Raw genomic sequence first — 25,422 nt, forward strand, 5'->3', positions numbered from 1 at the left:
TTGTGTATGCAAATGTCAATGGTTGGTAACGCCCATAATATGAATATTCATGAGCTTGACTGCCCATATTATCCTCTATTCCAGGCACCTTTCCATTTGTGTTCTTTGTGTATTCTTATCAGAAATCCTACGTGCGGTAAATAAGTCTCTGTATCACTATTCTCCTTCTTATTTGAATGCAAATTTGGGTATAATGATTGATAACTGTAATCATCCTCAATTTTTTTTCCTCATTATTTTAATAAGAAATTTTCTATCTGTGATGAAAGTTTTTTATGTACGATTGCCTGATCTGAAGAAAAGACTTTCGCTGCATGCATATTTAATGTATGACGTCACCCACACAGAGTGAGAGTTCGAGGTTTTCTTTGAAAGTTTGATGGTGAGTACAGCTGTAATTACGTTCAAATCTCGTAAATTGAATCATATTTATAAACATATCTAACGATAATATGAATCTGCAGATTTGACTGTACATTATGAAGTGGTTTAAAATGGTTATATCTGATGAATTTAGGAGTAATCTACACTCGAACTTTTGATTTGTTTTTATCGTCGTGAGAAATATTTCAGCTCGATTGCCAGTCACTCCTTGATCCTTGGGCCAAACTTTCGGGCGAGACCCTCTCTGAAAATTAGATACGCGAGTATAGGTTCTACAGGCAGCTGGCAGATCACTTCACTGCATGGTGCTAGCTGCATCAATGATCCAAGCTTTTTGTTACTTTTAGGTCCAACTGTTGAATTACTACTTTCATAGTTGGATCAGAAGAAAGTTAATAGCTAACACTAAAAAGCATGGTCACAGTTGACATGAGACGAGTTGTGAACAAGCGCCAAATTTGAACCAGATATACCGAGATAGACCTCTAGACGAGTACGAAAGTAAAAATTTGAGGCCTAGGCCTACAGACCAGTAAATAATTGGAATACCTGTGAACAGGCGCGGATCCAGGATTTCTTAGGGGGGGGGCCCAAATTTGAAATTATGCAAACCAAATATTGGTACGTGATAGTGACACCGGCTGGCGAAATGAGCTAAAACGGGGGGGGTAGACATAAAAATCTGCACCACCCCACTCTTACATGCAGGCCCCGCTAAACGTTTCTCTAAGTAGGTGGGGGGGGGGGGGGAGGTATTTATGATCAGGTAGAGCGTTGTGAAATAGGCGTGGTGTCTAAGGGCGAAGAACCTGCGGGGGTCAAGGGGTGGAACCCCCAGAAGCTCAGGGGTATAGGCATTTAATTACGGTCAGATGAGCATATAAAGGCAACGACCTTTGCCACGACCCCCCCCCCCCCCCCCGAACTACAACTTGTTGGCGGGAAAATTGCAACTGATATCCCCCTTCTTTTCTTCTTCCTCTTTTTTCCTTCCCTTTATCCCCTCTTAATTTTTTTCTTTCCCTTTCCTTCCTTCTCTTTTATTTTTTGATGGGGGAGGGGGAGAGGTTACAGCTCAGCTCTTTTTTTCTTTTTTTTGCGGGGGGGGGGGGGGGGGGGGGGGGGGGGGGGGGGGGAGGGCAAGGCCCGCTCGGCCCCCCTGAGATCCGTGCCTGCCTGTGAATGTGATACTCGTAGTCGTACAGAGTCTTATAGCTATCTAACAAATTAAAACACGATCCCCCCAAATTATTCAGTCTAGACTACATCGTATACAGGGGTACGTATAGTGGTGCGATTCCGGGCTAACTCGCCCCACGGGACATCTCGCCCCAGCCTCAAAAACTGGGGCGAGATGTCCCGACATGATTCATCGATTGAGACATACCATGCTCATTGTGACTTAATACTGCCATTTCCAACCACAATCTGTAATGGAATTGTGTTAAATGATACTATTGAAGACAATCTTTAACTTCTCTTTAGGTAAAATGACAAAAAAATGGCATTTCGGACAATTTACTCAAAACACTGCTCAAATTTCAGTGGTTCGTGTCGATACAACACACATTTAATGTACGTGCGGCAATGTGAATTGCGAGCTGTGAGTAAATTGTTGGAAATGGCATTATTAAGTCACAATGAGCACAATTGCATTGCATTGGTATCTCTCGATCGATGAATCATGTCGGGACATCTCGCCCCAGTCTTTGAGGCAGGGGCGAGATGTCCCGTGGGGCGAGTTAGCCCGACTCCACTGGTGCCTGTGTGTTTTTCTTAAACTCTTTGTTGGCTTAGCCTAATTTGCCTCTACTCTAGGCTCTATCTTTGAATTTTTGTTTGCTGTAAACACGATTAAGTTTGCTCTGTCATATATAATTCTAGGTCCATATCTATTTTGCGTTTTTTTAATTTGATAGAATGAACAGTTACGAGACATGGATCTAGATCATCTAGAGACTGTAGATCAACTAGATCTGGATCAAGAAATTGAATATAAATTTCAATGTTAGATAATGAAGGAGGGCTTTTTTGGTAAAGAGAAAATCCAAATTAAAATAAAACAGTTAATTCTGCAAATGCTCATCAATGTTTAAATGATCATGCTCATTTCCTTTTATTCTAAGAATTAAATCCCCCCCCCCCCCTCTTTTACAGGAGAATGTACAGAGACTTGTCGCAGTTAATGCAGTACCAAATGCTTGCTTTCTTGGAGTATGTGCTTGAAACAAGAATGTCCTGGAGAAAACAGACCACCACAAGAGAAGGTAAACATATTTACTTTTGATCTAACTTGATCTGTTTAGTTTTTTCAAGTAAAACGAAATTTTGAAATAGGTGAGGTCAAGGTCAAGGTCAAGCTGAAGGTGATGCAAAGGGCTGGTTTGAGAAGTATGTATTCATGGGATGGCTATGTATGAATCCACATGTCTACTAACACGTTGCTGAAGTGTTTCTCTTTTCAGGATTAACATTTTAAGCTCATGTGCAGGGGGAAGGGGGGGGGGGTCCAATACATGAAAAGGAACGACAAGCGAAACAAAATAAAAAATTGACCTTCAAATTTTGCTGAAAAACTAAACGTTGAAGACAACTGAAATATTAAATAGTGCTATTTATTTTTTCAAATTTGGTTAATATATTGCATTGTTTATAATTCTGTTCCAGGGATTGAAAAGGAGGGCTTCCTGTTGAGAGATCATGGGGTGCCTTGAGGTTCCAGTCTTGATGTTCTGCCCCTTACCTCAAAGCGATGGCCTCTTGTGCCTGACATATTAGGAGCAAAGCACAATGGACTGGTAATTCATAATGAATATTACAATGTTTTTTTTTAATCTGGTAAAGAAACAGAGAAATTCATAGCAAGTGAGCCTGTCCAGTGTCATGGCATTTCGAGTGACCCAACATTTGCTCCTGCAACGACTGCTCAAGGCTTTATTTGTCAAATGTGTAGGGTTAGGCCGAGGGTTGCAATTGGGATTGAGGTTAAGGTTAGGTCTAGTATTGGATCCAGGGATGAAGTTAAGTATTTGGATAATAGTGTAGGAAATTGATGTTGAGCAAATGTCTTGAGGAACAAGTGTCGTACAATCAGATTTTCCAGGTGCTGTTGGAGCTGTATGTATTGATACTCATCATTGGCAGTTTAAAAAACTTCCTTTGTATTAGTAAACTAAAATATGCTGACCCCCAGTTTGCGAAACGTGTACCTGATTTTTACGACATGCTCTATTGTTTAGTGGTTATGTTGTAACACGAAATGAATTCTTAATCTTAATCCTGGATCCATAGCTAAACGTAATATTAACCCTAAAAGCTAATCTAAAACCCTATCACAACTTGAGCAATAACCATATATCGTGACGAAATAAAGCTTGTGCTAAGCATTGGCAGACCCAAAGTCAGGTTATCCTAAATTCCTTTCTACATACTGCTATTGTATAAAGTTGATATTTAAGTACCGGTACATCCCATTGCAAGTTCTAAAATTTCTGTAAAAACCTTACCCTGCTGCAAGATGATAGTGTGTGAAGTAAGTTGGCTCATAGTAGAGCATGAATTATTACCTGCAACTCTCAACCAATACACCCTTGCCACCTGCAATCCATCTCAGTTTCACAATATATTCTTTAAACAACATTAACTGAAGTTCAAAATTTTGATTAGTGATTAAGAAAGGCTACAAATAATTGTATTTTTTTTTCACACTCGTATAATAGAGGGGGAGGGGGGGGGGGCAGCCTAGCAGTACAAGATCTAATTATCTTATATGACTATATCCTGTTGTCCTGGGGGTAGATATCCCAGAACCTGCAAGTGTGATGAACAAAAATATGTTTGTGTACTAAAAGTGAAACAAAAACAAATCACTGGAAACTTTTGGTTGTTAATAACTCAAAAGTTACACTCAAATCAAAATGAGGTTTTCACAGCTTAAAGTTTAAGGATGTAAATTCTATGACATTTCTATGAATGCTACTTGCTATTCTTAAAGCCCCACTGTCCTACTTGTAGCTACTTGCTCTCTCTATATAGAAAACTTCCCCAATTGGTGCCTGTTGGTCCCCATGATCCTCTCTTTCTTATGTTAGTTGAGAGCTGAGTTGATGAGATAGCCACCTGTCAGTGACCTGGCTGGTGGTCTAATCCCTTCTGGCCCAGTAGTATTGACGGTCTTCAAAACAATGGTCGGAATATTTGATTAGATCTTTTACTCAGACATGTAGTATATTAGTATTAAAATACATGTTTGGCAATATGGTATTTCATTTCAGACCATAATGAGAAGTAATATTTAAATCTGGGATCTCTTGTTGGCACGGAAAATAAGGAATATACTCCTGTCGAGCAAACAGTGAATTTATATAAAAACTAATAGCCCTTTGAAGATTACTAGAAGAAGAAAAACAACAAGAAGAAGAAAAAGAAATATACTTGTGATGTGAGCTTTAGATCTTAAAGTGCTTGTAACAATATTGATTTTTTTTTCTTCTTTCAATTAACATTTTATTCATGAACAGCTGGCTTATTGGAATTGGTTACAAAGATGCAAGTGGACTTGTCTGTATAGTTGCTGAAGAGGAGCAGTCAGCATAAGGAGTGTGTGCCTCCAAAACAATGTGGGAACTTCTCCCAAGTTCATCTCAAATCACAAGGCTCTTCAGGAATCAAGATGTAACAATGGAGGTTGAGAAGGAGTTTGCGACCCTCCTGATTTGGACTACTCGCTATATACATTCTCAATCAATGGATTGTAGCACTTCTGCACAAAACTCAACAAGTCATGATTGAGAAAAACGCAACAAATACTTGGTTAAGCATTGATTTATGTGACTGGTATTAGGGTAGGTTTCAGCTTGGTAATTTTATATTAACTATGTCCCAAAAGAACCTCATTGGTCCCTATGGTTCCACGCCACAAGCTGCTCCCTCCCCTGTTTCGGTATACCGTACCCAGACTATCAAGGGATCAAATGAATTAAAATCCACACTTGATTACAAATGAATTGATCTTTTAAATATTGTCATCATTTCAGGGTGGTTTGGGTAAGGGGTTAGTGTGAGCTTTCTGTGCGTAAAATTGAGGGTACTTTGTGCGGAGATCAGTGGATGGATATTTCATGTACAATGCAAGAGAGGTGTCTATCTTCATTGGAATTCAGGATGTGAATTCCAATGAAGATGGCTTGTTTATAAGGAGAGAAGCAAGATAGATTGATGTAAACTTAATGACATCAGGGAATGTTTGCCTGTATTGTTTGAATGACACGGATATTGAATAACGTGAAGTTAAGTGAAAAGAATGGCATAATATATTCAATTTGTACACCATCCCATTGAATTTTTTTTAGACAGCATTTGTGCACAGGTCTATGGAAAACCAGTAGGTGGCATATACAATAAGATCATTTACCGCAGCTCAAGGAGTACCGTAGATATCACTTACCGCAGTTGCTGCTATTTGTGCTCACATGCATATTAATATCAAGCAGTTGAAGCTAAAACTAATATAATCTAATTAACAGGTTTTTTTCTTCAAATTATCATAACAAGAGAGAAAAACATACTTTTATAATAACTTCCATTATTATTATTTGATCCACGAGACCGAGTAGTCCAGCCCTCGTGAGTCTGTATGTTCTCCAGATTTCATTGTCAGGGCCTATCAGGGGGCGGATCTAGCTTTTTGCTAATGGGGGGGGGGGGGGCGTTGACCCTATGACGATGCAGAGCATCGCCCACGAGCCGCATTGCGGCGAGGCAATTAACGCATTTATAAGATGGATTTTCTTTTTTTTCTCTCTCTCGCTATCTCACTGCATTATAAATTTCTCATTTTCACGCCGACATCAACATCTCTCACCATTAAACAGTTCTCTCATTTCCTTTCCTTTTTCTTTTGCTCTCTCTCTCTCTCTCTCTGAACTCTCGCGTTCTGTTTCCAGATTTTTTCCACATATGATTCCATTTATCCAACCATATATGCACACTAAAAAGAAAAGAAATGAAGGGAATACTGTATATAAGATAATAAACATGTTTAATTTATTCATTTTCTTACAACAAACTAATATGTTTACAGATTATAACATTGACGGTCAAATATTAAACACAAATGACCTCATCTGCTACTTCCATTTGTAGATTACTTTATTCTTTAAAAAAATCAACAAAGCATACTTATGCTAAATCTGAGCACTATTTTTTATTATAAAACACATTATAACAACATGCTGATTTCTTTAAAAAAAAAAAAATTACCTATGACTCAATGATTACAATTTTTTCCAGAGAAACAATAATACTGTACGATAGTATACAACATCCTTTAGTGTGATGGTTGCTCCGTGGTCCACACAAGCACCAAGGTATATTAGACCTTTTATGAACAGTTGCTTGTTTTATACAATATATAAATCATACTCATAGGCCCATTCCCAAATGTTATAATTATTATCAATAAACAGAAATTGATAAAAGATGACCCCTCCCCAAAACTTTTATATTCCAAAAGTTTGATCTTGGCTGACAGGTGGTAACTTGAGTACTTGACTACATCTTATTTGCCCTATACACGCATACTTAAAATGGATGCCTTGGCAAAGCCTCAGTTTTATAAATGATTGCTTGACTTAGACTGCCGATGAACATATTTCTTGTGTATTTATCTGCACCATTAACTTTTCTCCACATCGTGCTGTCAGATTGAGATGCTTTGGTGTGATATACTTAATGTTTTACATCATGTTTTTAATGAACTCCTACCTTGCTAGTTATGCAGACATTAGGCACTTTTTTTAAAGCTTGCGATAGCAGTGGAAAGGATGTGCATAAAAGAAGAGGCGGGATATCCATACTACTACCATGTACTACTACAACATGGGTAAAATTGCATCATTGTATTATACCTTGGTTCCTGGTTACCTCTCCTTGGTAGTTTGAAAACTATGTTTCAGTACCGGTAATCATTGTAATAGTGTTTCTGTTTCATGGTGTCACTGGTGTGGTTGTGTGTATGAAGGCCAAATTTTCTATTTTCCTGCTTCGCCTGTCCACAATCACTAAACAATTTAAGCTTAAATACAGGGCCTAATATACAAGGTGATTACAAAATTAAACATACTGCTTGCTAGGTGAAGTTACACGTACTGCTTGAAGAGAATTGTGAATATTTATCTATTGGGAGTTTGACCAAATCCAGTTTAAAAAATTTCAGCTTTGGGGGGCACATTACCCCTCACCCCCCCCCCCCCCCCCCCCCCCCCCCCCCCCCCCCCCCCCGTGCGCGCAATTGACTGATGTGTCCCCCCAGGAGTGGCGGAGCGTCTTCCAAAGTGTGGGGGGGGGACCAACAAAATAGGCAATTTCTGGAAAAAAAGGGTACCTACAAAGGGAATCTCAAAGCGAAAATATCCATTTTTTTAGACAATGGTATATACCCCTACATTGTGATTACATTATCAGGGACGATTTCAACATTTGTTTCTCTTTATACACCATACAAGATATTGCTTAAGTATCAGTTCGATGTGATGGTCTGAAAATTGATTTGCGAGCGAGGGCAATTTTAAGTTTTGTGAGGTCGCAGTACAAAAAATTGCATCTTATTAAGAGGGAAAAACCCAATCCTGATGGGATTATAAGCACATTCTCACAATGGAAGACTGAAAAGACCTTTGATAAGTAACGTTATTATGTCATCTATAAATGCGAGCGAGCTTTGGGGGAAGTTACTCTTAGTCGCTTGAAATTAGGGGCGCGTTTAATGATGAGAGGAAATGGGGATACTAAAGGGATAAGAGGAAAAAGAGCATGTGTCATGTAAAAAGGGTAATTATCAGAGGTGAAAATGGGGCACTTCTTGGACCGACAGAAAGATGCACTCACCAGGAATGAAACAAGGCACTTATGAGAATGGGAAATGGCATTTTTCAACGGAATAGGGGCACCCATCAGATTTTGATAGGGGCATTTATGAAAAGGGGATAGGTCCCTTTGGTATTGGAAAGGAAAAGAGGCATGTATCATTGTTAAAAGGGAATTTATCAAAAGGTGAAAAGAGCTACTAGTCTTATTGCGCCTGAAAAGGGGCACTGACCAGATAATAGATATGAAAAGGGGCACTTAAAAAAAAGGAAAAAGTGCAATAGTTTTAAAACAAGGGAAACGCTCTCGGCGGTCTCGCCTGCATTATGCAATTCGAAATGATAAACCAGAACGTAAATGACGTAGCGCTCATCCGCATCTCGCAACAACAAATTTGTAAATTTTATTTGGTATACTTTTGAACTAGTCAAAAAATAAAAATTTGATGCCCTGGAAGGAACATGATTTCATTTCATTTGCATAAAGTACCAGAAATAATTAATGGAGCAAAATCTCAAAATTCTGTGTAGAAGTTTAGTGTACCAAAGTTAGCTCCACGATATAAAGCAAACCAAATCAAAATCGGTCGAGAAATGAGGGAGAAGAAGCAATTTTTGTTATTTTTGGAATAAATTTGCATAAATTACCATAATTAATTAATGGAGAATAATTTCAAAATTCGGTGTTTAGTGTACCAAAGTTAGCTCTACCAGATAAAGCAAACCAAATCAAAATCGGTCAAGAAATGAAGGAGAAGAAGCATTTTTTGTGATTTCGAATAAATTAGCATAAATTATAGATTATGAATTTCACGATTCTGTGTAGAAGTTTTAAATCTCCCTCCTAGCCCTATCATATGAAACAATCAGAAACAAAATCGGTTGAAAAATAACGTAGAAGCATTTTGAAACTCTTGATGTTGATGCCACAACAAAGTCTAAGTTTGTTGACCTTAAATGACCTTTGACCTTAACTTAGTGACCTGAAATTCTACTCACATGTTTGGGGAGACTTGATAACCCTAAAGTCCATGTTTCATTGACTAAGAACTTATACTTTCAAAATTATATCCAAAATTCAAAAACTTAACCTTAGGTTAAGTTTTCGATGATGATGCTACAACATAGTCCAAGTCTGTTGACCTGAAATGACCTTCGATCTTGACTTTGTGATCTGAAATTCTACTCACATGATTGGGGATACTTGATTACTCAATAGTCAAAGTTTCATTGACTAAGAACCTATACTTTAAAAATTATATCAAAAATTCAAAAACTTAACCTTAGGTTAAGTTTTTGATGTTGACGCCGCCGTTGCCGCCGTCACCGGAAAAGCGGCGCCTATGTCTCGCTTTTTGCTACGCAGGCGAGACAAAAACTTAAACTTTGAAAATTATATCAAAAATTCAAAAACTTAACCTTAGGTTAAGTTTTTGATGTTGACGCCGTCGCCGCCACCGTCACCGGAAAAGCGGCGCCTATGTCTCGCTTTTTGCTCGTAGGCGAGACAAAAAGGGAGGTGCAGATCAGATTTTAATAGGGGCATTTATTGGAGGTGAAAGGGGGCTATTATGAGAATGAGGAAGTGGCTCTTATTAAAAAAAAAAAAGAGGCACATGTTAAAGTAAACAAGGCACTCATCAGAGATGAAAGGGGGTAATTATGAGAAGGGTAAGGGGCACTTATAATCAGAAAAAAGAGCATTTATTAGGAAGGAAAAGGGGACGTGTCAAATAAAAGTGGCAGTTATTAGAGACAAAATGGGACACTCATCAGAGATGAAAAGAGCACTGATCAGGAAAGGGAGGGGCACTTATCAAAGTAAAATGAGTATCTCTCAGATTTGAATAGGGGCGAATATCGGAGATGAAGGGGGCACTTATCAAAAGTGAAAAGGGGCATTTCACGTAGTTGAAAAGGGGCACTTACTAGAGATTGAAAAGGGCACTTATGAGAATGGAAAATGAACACTTATTGCAAAGAATAATGTGAACTTGTCGAAGGATAAGGGGCACTTATCGGAGGTGAGATGGGGAAGGGGCACTTTTACAAATTAATAGGGGAACTTGTCAAAGTAATATGGCACTTTACCTATGTGAAACGAACATAAAAGAGGCATTTAGGGGGTACTTGAAAAAGTGGGGGAGGGGGGGGGGGGCACTGACCCCTCCCCCCTGGCTAACAACATATCTCCGCCACTTGTTATGAGGTTTATAATACCAAGGTTTTGATACCCAGTCGCAGCTCCAGCAGTTCATTGAAGAGGCTAAGTAGAACTTCATAGTCCATACTGTACATGTATGTCTGTTGAATGAAAAGAGAAGAGAATGAAAGTAAAACATTGATACCTACATCATACATGTATCTCTGTTGTAACATAAAAAATGTCTTGCATGTACATTGTAGGCCTAGGCAGGGGTGTCGATTTGTATCCGTTATTGGGGGGATGATAGGTGCCAAAATATTTTCGGCAATGGATCAAAGCACCCAAGAGGTAGAAGCGTGTGGGAGGTTGCACCCCCTCCCTTCCAAGTTATTAACTTTTTCAATTCACCCTCAATAAAGATAACATTTCAGAGAATATAAGAGTGGTAATAAAATTAATAACATGCTGAATGTTAGTCCTGACTCTTGCCTGCAGTGTAGGCCTACCCAGGGGCGTCGCTAGACTTTTTTCAGTGGGTGGGGGGGGGGGGGGTGTGAGGCCAACGATTACCGACAAAACTATCCACCAATTAACGACAAAATTAAATGTCCCAATATCTACAAATTTAAATTTAGTATTGTAGTTCTTGGGTAGAATATGAATATGCCCATATGGGTAACACATGGGGAAAATCTGGGTTAACCAGAATTCAATTTATTCTTGTCTCATATACGGTTGTCTCATTTACTTCCTTTTCTATTTATATTATGTATGTATTATGAAAATGAGATAGCAAAATGTGTATATTGATGGTCATCTTGCGAGTAATAACCGTTGACTACTCTCATCGGGCTCTACCGTTATCATCAATTTTTCTCGTGAATTATTCCCCCCGGGATCGACACCCATGGCATGGGCCTAGGCCTCAAATTTTCTCATGTGGAATCATACATAGCCATCCCGGCCATTAATACATACTGCTCAAACCAGCCCTTCGCATCCCCTCCAGCTTGGCCTTGACCTCACTCATTTCAAAATGTTGTTTTGCTTGAAAAAACTAAACAGATCAAGTTAGATCAAAAGTAAATATGTTTACCTTCTCTTGTGGTGGTCTGTTTTCTCCAGGACATTCTTGTTTCAACACATACTCCAAGAAAGCAAGCATTTGGTACTGCATTAACTGCGACAAGTCTCTGTACATTCTCCTGTAAAAGAGAGGGGGGGGGGGGGGGGAGGGAATTTAATTCTTAGAATAAAAGGAAATGAGCATGATCATTTAAACATTGATGAGCATTTGCAGAATTAACTGTTCTATTTTAATTTGGATTTTCTCTTTACCAAAAAAGCCCTCCTTCATTATCTAACATTGAAATTTATATTCAATTTCTTGATCCAGATCTAGTTGATCTACAGTCTCTAGATGATCTAGATCCATGTCTCGTAACTGTTCATTCTATCAAATTAAAAAAAACCAAAATAGATATGGACCTAGATCTATATATGACAGAGAAAACTTAATCGTGTTTACAGCAAACAAAAATTCAAAGATAGAGCCTAGAGTAGAGGCAAATTAGTCTAAGCCAACAAAGAGTTTAAGAAACACAAGGCACCAGTGGAGTCGGGCTAACTCGCCCCACGGGACATCTCGCCCCTGCCTCAAAGACTGGGGCGAGATGTCCCGACATGATTCATCGATCGAGAGATACCAATGCAATGCAATTGTGCTCATTGTGACTTAATAATGCCATTTCCAACAATTTACTCACAGCTCGCAATTCACATTGCCGCACGTACATTAAATGTGCGTTGTATCGACACGGACCACTGAAATTTGAGCAGTGTTTTTGAGTAAGATTGTAAGATTTTATTGACTCTATCGACCCCCTCTCGGGGTATGAGAGTACAAACATATTTACAACATAGTATCAATATAACAATAGTATAACAATGATAAACATGTGATAACATGAAAATTGATAAACATAATAAGATAATATAAACAAAGACAAACATGTGATAATATGAACAATAATAAACATGTGATAATACATCGAGTAAATTGTCCGAAATGCCATTTTTTTGTCATTTTACCTATTAAGAGAAGTTAAAGATTGTCTTCAATAGTATCATTTAACACAATTCCATTACAGATTGTGGTTGGAAATGGCAGTATTAAGTCACAATGAGCATGGTATCTCTCAATCGATGAATCATGTCGGGACATCTCGCCCCAGTCTTTGAGGCAGGCACGGATCTCAGGGTGGCCGAGCAGGCCTTGGCCCTCCCCCCCCCCCCCACCCGCAAAAAAAAGAAAAAAAGAGCTGTAAACTCTCCCCCTCCCCCCATCAAAAAATAAAAGAGAAGGAAGGAAAGGGAAAGAAAAAAATTAAGAGGGGATAAAGGGAAGGAAAAAAGAGGAAGAAGAAAAGAAGGGGGATATCAGTTGCAATTTTCCCGCCAACAAGTTGTAGTTCGGGGGGGGGGGGGGGGGGGGGGGGGGGTCGTGGCAAAGGTCGTTGCCTTTATATGCTCATCTGACCGTAATTAAATGCCTATACCCCTGAGCTTCTGGGGGTTCCACCCTTGACCCCTGCAGGTTCTTCGCCCTTAGACACCACGCCTATTTCACAACGCTCTACCTGATCATAAATACCTCCCCCCCCCCCCCACCTACTTAGAGAAACGTTTAGCGGGGCCTGCATGTAAGAGTGGGGTGGTGCAGATTTTTATGTCTACCCCCCCCCCCCCCCCCCGTTTTAGCTCATTTCGCCAGCCGGTGTCACTATCACGTACCAATATTTGGTTTGCATAATTTCAAATTTGGGCCCCCCCCCTAAGAAATCCTGGATCCGCGCCTGTTCACAGGTATTCCAATTATTTACTGGTCTGTAGGCCTAGGCCTCAAATTTTCTACTTTCGTACTCGTCTAGAGGTCTATCTCGGTATATCTGGTTCAAATTTTGGCGCTTGTTCACAACTCGTCTCATGCATGTCAACTGTGACCATGCTTTTTAGTGTTAGCTATTAACTTTCTTCTGACCCAACTATGAAAGTAGTAATTCAACAGTTGGACCTAAAAGTAACAAAAAGCTTGGATCATTGATGCAGCTAGCACCATGCAGTGAAGTGATCTGCCAGCTGCCTGTAGAACCTATACTCGCGTATCTAATTTTCAGAGAGGGTCTCGCCCGAAAGTTTGGCCCAAGGATCAAGGAGTGACTGGCAATCGAGCTGAAATATTTCTCACGACGATAAATAACAAATCAAAAGTTCGAGTGTAGATTACTCCTAAATTCATCAGATATAACCATTTTAAACCACTTCATAATGTACAGTCAAATCTGCAGATTCATATTATCGTTAGATATGTTTATAAATATGATTCAATTTACGAGATTTGAACGTAATTACAGCTGTACTCACCATCAAACTTTCAAAGAAAACCTCGAACTCTCACTCTGTGTGGGTGACGTCATACATTAAATATGCATGCAGCGAAAGTCTTTTCTTCAGATCAGGCAATCGTACATAAAAACTTTCATCACAGATAGAAAATTTCTTATTAAAATAATGAGGATGATTACAGTTATCGATCATTATACCCAAATTTGCATTCAAATAAGAAGGAGAATAGTGATACAGAGACTTATTTACCGCACGTAGGATTTCTGATAAGAATACACAAAGAACACAAAATGGAAAGGTGCCTGGAATAGAGGATAATATGGGCAGTCAAGCTCATGAATATTCATATTATGGGCGTTACCAACCATTGACATTTGCATACACAATCATTATTTAATATATAATGGAAATGCGCTATGGAAATGCGCTTTTCATTATATATTATATAATGGAAATGTACTTTTCATTATATATTATATAATGGAAATACGCCTTTCATTATATATTATATAATTGAAATACGCCTTTCATTATATATTATATAATGGAAATACGCCTTTCATTATATATTATATAATTGAAATGTGCTTTTCATTATATATTATATAATGGAAATACGCTTTTCATTATATATTATATAATGGAAATGGGCTTTTCATTATATATTATATAATGGAAATACGCTTTTCATTATATATTATATAATTGAAATGGCTTTTCATTATATATTATATAATGGAAATGTGCTTTTCATTATATATTATATAATGGAAATACACTTTTCATTATATATTATATAATGGAAATGGCTTTTCATTATATATTATATAATGGAAATACGCTTTTCATTATATATAAATAATGAAAGTGTGAATTGTAATTATTTATAAATAATGGCAATTATATATGAATAATGGAAATACGCTTTTCATTATATATAAATAATGAAAGTGTGAATTGTAATTATTTATAAATAATGAAACGTACTTTGTCATTATTTATAAATAATGAAGTATGAATTTTAATTATTTATAAATAATAAAAATGTGTTAAGAATTATATACAAATAAAAATGTACATTTTCTTGCATTATATGTAAATAATGGTTATTATTTGTTAAATAATGATTATATAACATATAATTTGTCTATATAATTGTTTTACAAACGGCGCCTCATAGAATTGGACATATTTCGAAATACTGACAGCTGCAAACTGTAGTGTTTTATTATAATGAACTCCGAAATAAGACGACACACTTTCAAGAAGTAACATAAAGATTGAGTATTTCGTCAGGAAGATGCGAACTCTTTATTTTGAGTCCCATCACTTGGAAAATGATGTATAATGGTACTACCACAGGAACATCAACACAAATGTTTCATTGGGGGAGGAAGCGCATTGTAAGTCCTATTCCTTGTTTTCTCTTAAAGGAGAACTAACTTAAAAAAACATTTATCTATGACCAAATAGACAATTCTGAGTTCTTTCTGGAAAGCCAAGGACAGGCGCAGATCCAAGATTTCTTAGGGGGGGGGGGGGCCCAAATTTGAAATTATGCGAGCCAAATATTGGTACGTAATGGTGACCAGCATTGGCGTAATGGGGGGGGGGGGGGGGGGCAGGGAGGGGCGATTTCCCCCTTCCTCCTCCGCAAAGCGCCGAAGCTTTGAAGTTTCATTAAATTATTTGAGAAAGAAGACGATTCGTTGTACCGTTCTCGAACATATTCCTCGTCTGAATTTAGTCCCCCCCCCCCCCGCGCCAAGCGCGGAATCTTTTACGTTTCATAAAATCATTAGAGAGAGAAGACGATTCATTGTACCGTTCTCGACTCTTAATCCTCGTCTGAATTTAGTCCCCCCCCCCCCCTCCCGCGCCAAGCGCGGAATCTTTTACGTTTCATAAAATCATTAGAGAGAGAAGACGATTCATTGTACCGTTCTCGACTCTTAATCCTCGTCTGAATTCAGTTCCCCCCTCCCCTCCCGCGCGAAGCGCGGAAGTTTTTACGTTTCATTAAATCATTAGAGAAAGAAGACGATTCGTTGTACCGTCCTCGACTTTTCATCCTCATCTGAATTCAGTTTTCCCCTCCCCCCCCCCCTCCCGCACGAAGCACTGAAGCTTTTACGTTTTTATTAAATCATTAGAGAAAGAAGACTATTCGTTATACCGTCCTCGACTTTTCATCCTCATCTGAATTCAGTTTTCCCTCCCCCCCCCCCTCCCGCACGAAGCGCTGAGGCTTTTACGTTTTTATTAAATCGTTAGAGAAAGAAGACGATTCGTTGTACCGTTCTCGACTTTTAATCCTTATCTGAATTCAGTTTTTCCCTTCCCCCTCCCGCGCGAAGCGCCTAAGCTTTTCCGTTTCATTAAATCATTAGAGAAAGAAGAAGATTCGTTGCACCGTTCTCGACTCTTAATTTTTTTAAAAAGGGGGTGGGGTTTTTCTCTCTCTCTTTAGACTCCTGAGAAATGTAAAAAGGAGGTTATAAAATATCTTGAATATCATAGAAAAATTGATCAAATCCCGGGATCAAATTCCTGAAATTCCTGCTAGCTTTGAAAGCTCATTCAGGATTATTTCATTTTGAAAAGTAAAAACATTGGCCCCCAGCCCCCCCCCCCTCGATCGACTAGAGCTCACCTGAAATTGGGGGGGGGGGGTGGTACATTTAGCAGTGTTCCGCACTTTACGTCTGGGCTATAATAATACCTTGCAAAATAACGAAAAATTATTTTGAAGTTTATGAAGTGCTTGTTCGCGCACGTCGCGCAACTACTCTTAATGATCGTGACATACTGTATACGTGTAGGCTATACAGTTATACATACATAAATATCTTCTGCATCCCCCCATCCCCCCAGGATTTACGCCCCTGGTAGTCATGCTTTTAAGTCAAGTTTTGCTTAATTTGTCAACCCTCCTGTTTGATGTTTGCGATGAGTTACAGCCAGTCTTACTTTATTCTACATTATATTCTTTTGTTATGATTTTGTAAAAATTTGCAATGTTTTGTTTGTTACATATTTGTAAAATTGCAAAAGAAAAAGAAAATCAAACAAAATAAAATAAATCAATTCAAATAAAATCAAGAGCAAGGATGGATGATAGGGAGGTCATTCCGTCGCTGACCAAAGACTTGGTAGTAACTAAATTTCCGGGAGGTGCAGTCCCACCCCCCCCCCCCCCCCCCCCCCCCCCTCTCCCGGAAGAAAGAAGGAAAGAAAAATCTCGTCTCAAAATGAACGAACCACTTCTGGAGCCTCTAGCTTCCCCTCTACCTTTCCTTTCTCCTTCTCTTTTTCGGTTTGTGTGATGCTTATGTCTGCGACATTCAGTTTGTGAGTTTTGAAGGTATAAGTGTATGCTTGGGGGGGGGGGGGGGGGGGGGGGGGGGGGGGGGGGAGGTAAGAAATATATAGGAGTAATTTCAATTAAATATGAATGTTATCATTGTATTCTTCATCGTTATTATATATCTACGGAAGCGTTAAAGTGCCATTCTACTTGACGACATGACGAGATATTCCATCTTGTCAAGTTGACTTAATATTCATATCATGTCGACATGTAAAAATATTTAACTTACCATGTCGACTTATCAACTTTTATTAGTCGACATGGCGAAATAAATTATCTTGCCAAGTCGACTTCAGAAAAAGTTCATGTTGTCATGGCGACATAAGTTATCTTACCAAGTCGACTTCTAAAAAAATACATGTCGTCATGGCGACATATATTATCTTACCAAGTCGACTACCAAAAAAGTAATGTCGACATGGCGAAATAAATTATCTTGCCAAGTCGACTTCACAAAAAGTTCATGTCGTCATGGCGACATGTATTATCTTGCCAAGTCGACTTCACAAAAAAGTTCGTCTCGTAATAGCGACATAAATTATTTCACCAAGTCGACTTCCCAAAAAGTATATGTTGTCATGGCGAGATATGTAGTGTGACGACTATTTCATGCAGCGCGCGTATGACGGGCGGATCGTGCCATATAGATGACAACTATACAACTACACATCCATCGAATGGATGTAAGGTTTTAACTAATCAGAACGCAGGAAACTGTACAACTATACAACTATACAACTATACGACTATGACGGGAGATCCAATATTATTTAGTACTAGTAGGCCTATAAGATCAATTTTTATTTTTATTTATTCCATCATTGCATTGCTATGTTCAGCATTCAATGGCTTTAGAGGCATAAGTGTCGGCTAAATTCAGACATTCTCGCCGCCATGGCTGTATAGTTTCCTGCATTATGGTTGGTTAAAACCGTACAGCCATAAAACTATACAGACATTCTCGCCGCCATGGCTGTATAGTTTCCTGCATTGTGATTGGTTAAGACCGTACAGCCATAAAACTATACAGACATTCTCGCCGCCATGGCTGTATAGTTTCCTGCATTGTGATTGGTTAAGACCGTACATCCATAAAACTATACAGACATTCTCGCCGCCATGGCTGTATAGTTTCCTGCATTGTGATTGGTTAAATCCGTACAGCCATAGAGCTGAATGGATGTATGGTTGTTCGCAATTATGGCATTTCGGCCCGCAAACGTAACAACCGTACATGCGTTCTATAGCTGTATGGTTGCATAGTTGTATAGTTGTATAGTTGTACAGTTTCCTGCGTTCTGATTGGTTAAAACCTTACATCCATTCGATGGATGTATAGTTGTATAGTAAGTCATCTTTATGGCACGATCCGCCCGTCATACGCGCGCTGCATGAAATAGTCGTCACACTACATATCTAGCCATGACGACATATACTTTTTGGGAAGTCGACTTGGTGAAATAATTTATGTCGCTATTACGAGATGAACTTTTTTGTGAAGTCGACTTGGCAAGATAATACATGTCGCCATGACGACATGAACTTTTTGTGAAGTCGACTTGGCAAGATAATTTATTTTGCCATGACGACATGTATTTTTCTGAAGTCGACTTGGCAAGATAATTTATTTCGCCATGTCGACTAATAAAAGTTGATAAGTCGACATGGTAGGTTAAATATCTTTACATGTCGACATGATATGGATATTAAGTCGACTTGACAAGATGAAATATCTCGTCATGTCGTCAAGTAGAATGGCACTTTAACGCTTCCGTATATATCCTTTATGTTTATATATTTTTATTTTGGTTGAGATGCACATTTATATATGTATAGTTATGTATAAAAAGGTAAATTCCATGGTCGAGTATTTTTTTAAATAAAATTATAATGACATTTACATTCATTGTATGCATTTCGTTTAATTGTGGTATTTTGATCCTACATGTATATATATTTTGAATAAAATATTAGTTGATAACAAAAAACGATGTTTATTCTGGTAGCAGCCATGAGCTCCGATCTAGATTTGCATTTATAGTTTGTACGTAATCGTTCACTTTGTAAAAGCAAGGCGTCACAGCTTCCTGCTGCACTGGATGACGATTGGTCAAAAAGGCAGTGGCATATCCAGGACCCTCTTGAGGTGGGGGGGGGGGGAGGGAATCGGTGGGAAAGGGCACATGACTCTGAACATTCACTGACAAACACACAATATAACAAAACACAGAACAAATCAAAGCATATAGTTATCATAATCATTAAATCATTTATTCTCTTTATTATGGGCGGGGGGGGGGGGGATTTATTGCTACCAGGGACACAGTGTATGGAGGGGAGGGAGGGTGGCATTTTCTTGTTTTATTTTTATACTCGATACACCGTTCCCCATGCCCCCCTTGCCACTGATAAAAAATTATAGCAACTTATGCTTTGCACACACAGAAAAACACACAATAATAAAAGAAAAATCCACTTTTATGTATACATATCGCTCACTCATGGTGCTTAGACATTACTACCCATACCAGGTTTATCAACATTTATTTTTTAATTGATACAAGGCATCCCTCCTTTTTACGTTATTCTTATCCTTTTTTTTTTACCCATTCCCTTTTGTTGTTACATGTTTATCAGATCTCATGTTTGTATCATGTATGTCTTTTATACTGAGACTTCCAAAATAAGATCATTTTAGACATGCCATTAACTTTTCCTATAACTTAAGGAAATGGGGGGGGGGGGAGCGGGGCTAATTATTGGTCTGCGTTGCATGGTTAAGTACATGTACAGGGGCACGGTACAACCAGCCTGTGTACCCTTTCATATCAAATGGTTACATACCTTGACAAGACAACATTAAAGTTTTGCTTTTTTTTTAAACCCAACCATGGCACAGAAAGATGTTAGAATGCAGATGCACAGAAGAACTCTTAACCCATAGCAGTTTAGAGTTGTTTAAATTTTTAGAGTAATAAGTTTTCCCTCCTCCAATTAGCAACAAGTAATCTTATTTTCCACTCCTTCAAAGTTTTAACAAAATTAGAACGTTCATTAATTGAACCAATTTGAGCGAAAATTGCAATATCACCCGAAAAATTGCCAATTTGTGAACAAAAGTATAGTGATTTTATATTTTTGCCAATTAAGAGACTTTAATGATTATTTACAATTAACTTGCTCCTATTCCAGAAGGGCACAACATACCGCATTCGAATTACACTCATAATTTTCTGCAATTTTGCACTTTATGCTTATGTATAATGTGTCACTCCTAGCATTCTGGATTAAATGATAAAGCAAAATATCACTAAAAGGAAACATTGTACTTCTATGGGTTGCAGAAAGAGCTTTATGCTTAAAGGTAAAGACCAGTTTTGGAAATGCCCCTCTCTCAAAAAATGAAATGGAAGCTCTTATTACCAATCATGTGAAAGAATATGTTTTGACTAAAACGTGATGATACAAATTTTGCCGAGAAACCGCCTACTAATTGATATATTTGGTAAATTATTATATCTATTTGGACCTGATAGATATCGCGCACGTGACGCGTAGTCCCATATACATCTTTCTGTGTACAGTGCTTGTAACTTTACCAAGACTGGGCAAAATTTCTTATCATTTTGATGATTCCAGAACCTTGAAGTACACACCAATACTTACACTGTTGGTCATAATGGTGGAATAATTATTTTTACCCCAGTTTAGGGAAGGATTTAAAAAAGTTATTTATTTCTAATAGATCTAGATAATGGCATACATTCTCATATTTTATTGAATATTAATTTGCGAGTGTTTGTTTTGCGTGACTGCTAAATCATATGTGTGCTACTATGCTAATCAGCTAGGGAACCTACGTCCTTAAGTCATAATTGACAGTAATGAGGATTAATGCCTCACAAAAGGGCACTAATATATAGCTGATCGACACGATTTTTATCCTGGGGCTTCACAGTAACAAGGCCATTGCTTAGCCCCTGAATCATGACTGTACGCAGTGTTTGCTAGGGTACGTGGCCCCTTCCACAAATCCCCCAAAACGAAGAAAATGCAATAAATTTTCAAAAATTCAATGCATTTCCCCCGGCCCCCAACAGGAAAAATTCCTCTGTATGGCCATGCCTTGAACCATAATGCATGGCCCTACAGACGAATTTTTCCTGTTGGGGGCCGGGGGAAAAAGCAATGAACTTTTGACAATTTATTGCATTTTCTTCGTTTTGGGGGATTTGTGGAAGGGGCCACGTACCCTAGCAAACACTACGTACAGTCATGATTCAGGGGCTAAGCAATGGCCTTGTTACTGTGAAGCCTCAGGATAAAAATCGTGTGGATCAGCTATATATTAGTGCCCTTTTGTGAGGCATTAATCCTCATTACTGTCAATTATGACTTAAGGACGTAGGTCCCTTAGCTGATTAGCATAGTAGCACAGATATGATTAAGCAGTCACGCAAAACAAACATTCGCAAATTAATATTCAATAAAATCTGAGAATCTATGCCATTATCTAGATCTATTAGAAATAAATAATTTTTAAAAATCCTTCCCTAAACTGGGGTAAAAATAAATATTCCACCATTATGACCAACAGTGTATATGCTAGATGACCAACCTTTTCTGATCGATTCCACAACGTTTCTTTCAAAATGCAATCGCATGACCATAACTGGTCTTTATTTTTAAGCATGCACTGGTTAATTAAAAAAAACCCTCATGAAAACAGGTTAGTGCATAAATATTCCAGTCTCGAATTGGAACAAAGCACAAATCAGGCATCAATTGCAATTGCTCTGTTAATTATCAATAATTAATTTGAACCAATAGCTGATCTTTGACCTTTAATACATCACAGTTGTGCACCCCTACCTTCTGCCACACACACACACACACACACATTCTCTCAAGCATTACATTTCCTCAAAATTCTAAAGAATGGAAATGTAGTGCTGAAAAGACAATAATCTGCCAATGTTATGTGGGTATGTGTGCACACTTGAGTGAGTGAGGGTGTGTGTGGAGAAGGTAGGGGTGCACAACTGTAATGTACTAAAGGTCAAAGATCAACTGATGGTTCAAAATAATTATCGATTCTCACCTACTATTTCATAACAAAAAAAAATTATGCAGATATCTTGACATAATAATTTTGGAGAATATTTTCAAAGTGTGTACATTTATTGTATTCTCACTACCGTACACCATATACGGTACATGTATTCAAGTGCACAACAAACATGGAATCTCATATACTAGAAATGTTATTTTAGCAGTATCATATTACTTTCCTTGGAGGAAATACATCTGAATTCTACACATGTAGAAAAACAAGGGGGACTCATAAAATCTTGAAAACAAAAGTATATTTTATAGATGAAAATCTAGAGTACCAACTTAAAGATAAAGGTGAGTTGTGGTTAAAAAAATAAGAATTCTCACAGACTCAAACGAAACTTACACTGAATGTTCAAGATTACAAATAAATGTCAATTGCCAAACAATTTTCGTAGAAAATGTATACTGGCTGATTAATGAGCATAGAAAGATAAGGAAATCAAGGTTAGTAGCCCAGACACCATTTGTGTAGTCCCATATACACCTTTCTGTGTACAGCGCTTGTTACTTTACCAAGACTAGGCCAAATTTATTATGATTTTGATGACTCCAGAACTTTGCAGTACACACCAATACTTACATGCCACATGATCAACTTTTTCTGATCCATTCAACACATTTCTTTAACAATGCAATCGGAAGACCAGAACTCACCTTTATCTTTAATTATGAACCTCTGTATTTCATCCCATCAAGCAAACACTAAACATTTATGAATTTTTAAAATGTACTGGACCAGCCAATATATATATATATCTCCCCCTGTATGCAGTATTTTATCACAAGCAATCTTTCGATAATGATAATATGTTTTACTACTCTAAAGTTTGTATAGGTTTTTATATAGTTCTACAATGCAAAAGACAATACCTGCACATGTATTTCAACCAATATACAGGTGTGCACTCGGCAAAAAAAAGTGGCCACTCTATTGTTGAAACCAACAAATAAAACATAACAAAACTATATCAAATTAAAGAAAAAAAATATTATTTACCAACATCAATTAACTGAGATCAAGTTGTGACATTTCAAGCTTGAATAGGCACATTCACTTAACTTTTTAAGGTCTAATTAACAAAATTGCAAAAAAAATTGGAGCAACTAGCCATTCAAATGTTAATGAACATGCAAATCTGTTAGTCATTCTTGTTCAACAATGAAAACAAAGAATGAGAAACCATGAGAAATAATGAGGAGCCAGGTCTGCTAAACTAATTGGGGGAACAGAATTTACAAAAGCGCAGAATTTTGCACGTGAGCCACATTTATCAAAAGCATGAATTTTCAGATGGGTGGCATGAAAATTGATAAATAGCAGTGAAGCACCCCAAAAAGGCTAATTCATGCAAACTTTACACATTTTTATGGTACATATTGCATTTGCATTCGAAATTTAACTCTTAAAAATGCAGCAACATGTAGTTATATTCTCCTCCACAAAACTCATAAAAACAAATTGTCTTCATGGTTGATTATACGGAGTGTTATGAAATTAGCTGAAACTAGGGCCTACATTGGTATTGCAATCTCTAAAAAAATACATTTGTTATGCATCCAATCATACTTTGACTATATGTACATTTTCTGCACAGAACATACTAAATCAAAGCTATTCTGCATGGTTAATTTTGCAAGTTTATAAATGAGGGCGAGGCCTACAATTGCAAATTTCTGATATATCATTGAGACCATATCATTGGTTTACCATTGGTGTAGGATATTCTTTTCAAAATGAAGTGGCACCAAGATCATTAAGTTTCGGTGAGGCATTTTATTCTACTACTATTTTTGTAACACAATGTCATTCTAAAAATTGACTACTTTTGCAGTCATAGATATGCTTGAAGCAGCAATAAATTTGGGGATGACAGCTTTCCATATTATCAGCTGTGTTGACAAGAGCAGTCATGCTCTTGAGAACATAGCCCCAATATATCTATAAAGATGCAAAATTAATCATGCAGAATACCTTTGATTTAGTATGTCCTGTGGATGTTCAATTTTTCCCTGCATTATGCAGATTTTTTTTGGAATAAATTAGATTAAATAACCATGATGACATGATACAAATTAATGGGTTCTGTGGAGAAAAATGAAGCTCTGGGCCTGACAACTACCTGTAGAATATTTGTTGCTTTTCACCACTACCGGTATGTCTCCATAACTAAAACAAAACATTGGCCTAAGAAACCTGCCTAATACAGCCCTAGACGCAAAAAAAAAGATGTTTTGCCCTTTAAGTGCTAGAACCTTGGTTGGTTGGTTATATTTCTTTTTTCTTTTTTTGTCTGCCCCTCAAAGCAGCGTCCTTCGCCCTAATAAATCAAAGCCGAGTACGTTGCCCAAATCTTGCTGTTTTCTAGCTGGTGCAGTGCATTGTATATATATGTACACAAGGCCGGGTCTACTTGTTTACGCTAGCAGGATTTTGAAACTAGGTCAGAAGACGAGTGAGAATTTGGGAATAATTTGATGATTTTATACATTTATCCCATTTAAACATATAACAGCAGACTGTAGATTTTAAGATTATTGGGTCCGTCACAAAGGGCAATACAACTTTTTTTTTTTTAAATGCCTAATCTAGAGTAGCCCAAAAATTCTACAAACATCAGAACCTAAGATCATTTTGATTACAGCTAGTAATGCTCGATTTTAATGTAGAACTGAATATCCTTGAGAGTTATTCACAATTCCTTGAGATTTATGCTATCAAAAGATTTCCTGTTGCACTTATTGAAGTAATAATATTTCTTCTCCTTCTTCTTCCAGTATAGTACAGACCACCGTTGGCGTATTATCTTGTCTGGAAGAATTCATGCCATCCATCTACATATACATATATATTATACCGGTAGTTATTTTTGCAATATTTTAAGTAGGTGAGAAATTGATTTGTTGCAATAAGTTTCTTGAGAATATGACATATTAAAAGTTTTTTTGTACAGTAGGCTTGCGGTTGCACCATGTGAGAGAGAGAGGGAGGATTGGAGAGTCCTGAAAAGGACTCTCGGTAATCTTTCTTGAGTGTGTGTAGTCCTGAAAAGGACTGTTGGTGTAGTCTTGAAAAAGATTGTTAGTTATCTTTCTTAGCTTATTCTAAGGAGAACTATAGCGCCGGTTGGAGAGGA

General features: G+C 37.8%; 2 long non-coding RNA genes across 2 annotated transcripts; one reads left to right on the plus strand and one right to left on the minus strand.

The window, feature by feature from the left end:
- Window positions 1-296: 296 nt before the first annotated feature.
- Window positions 297-4,951, plus strand: LOC115919977. The gene is made up of 4 exons (XR_004062098.1): window positions 297-382; window positions 2,542-2,651; window positions 3,052-3,182; window positions 4,905-4,951. It is a non-coding gene; the product is annotated as an uncharacterized LOC115919977 (long non-coding RNA).
- A 5,180-nt stretch (window positions 4,952-10,131) lies between these two features.
- Window positions 10,132-14,208, minus strand: LOC115919717. The gene is made up of 3 exons (XR_004061971.1): window positions 13,819-14,208; window positions 11,492-11,600; window positions 10,132-10,553 (listed from the first exon to the last, which is right to left on the minus strand). It is a non-coding gene; the product is annotated as an uncharacterized LOC115919717 (long non-coding RNA).
- Window positions 14,209-25,422: the final 11,214 nt, after the last annotated feature.

This window comes from Strongylocentrotus purpuratus, unplaced genomic scaffold, assembly GCF_000002235.5.
Source record: "Strongylocentrotus purpuratus isolate Spur 01 unplaced genomic scaffold, Spur_5.0 spur5_scaffold_7, whole genome shotgun sequence".
Taxonomy (NCBI): Eukaryota; Metazoa; Echinodermata; class Echinoidea; order Camarodonta; family Strongylocentrotidae; genus Strongylocentrotus; species Strongylocentrotus purpuratus.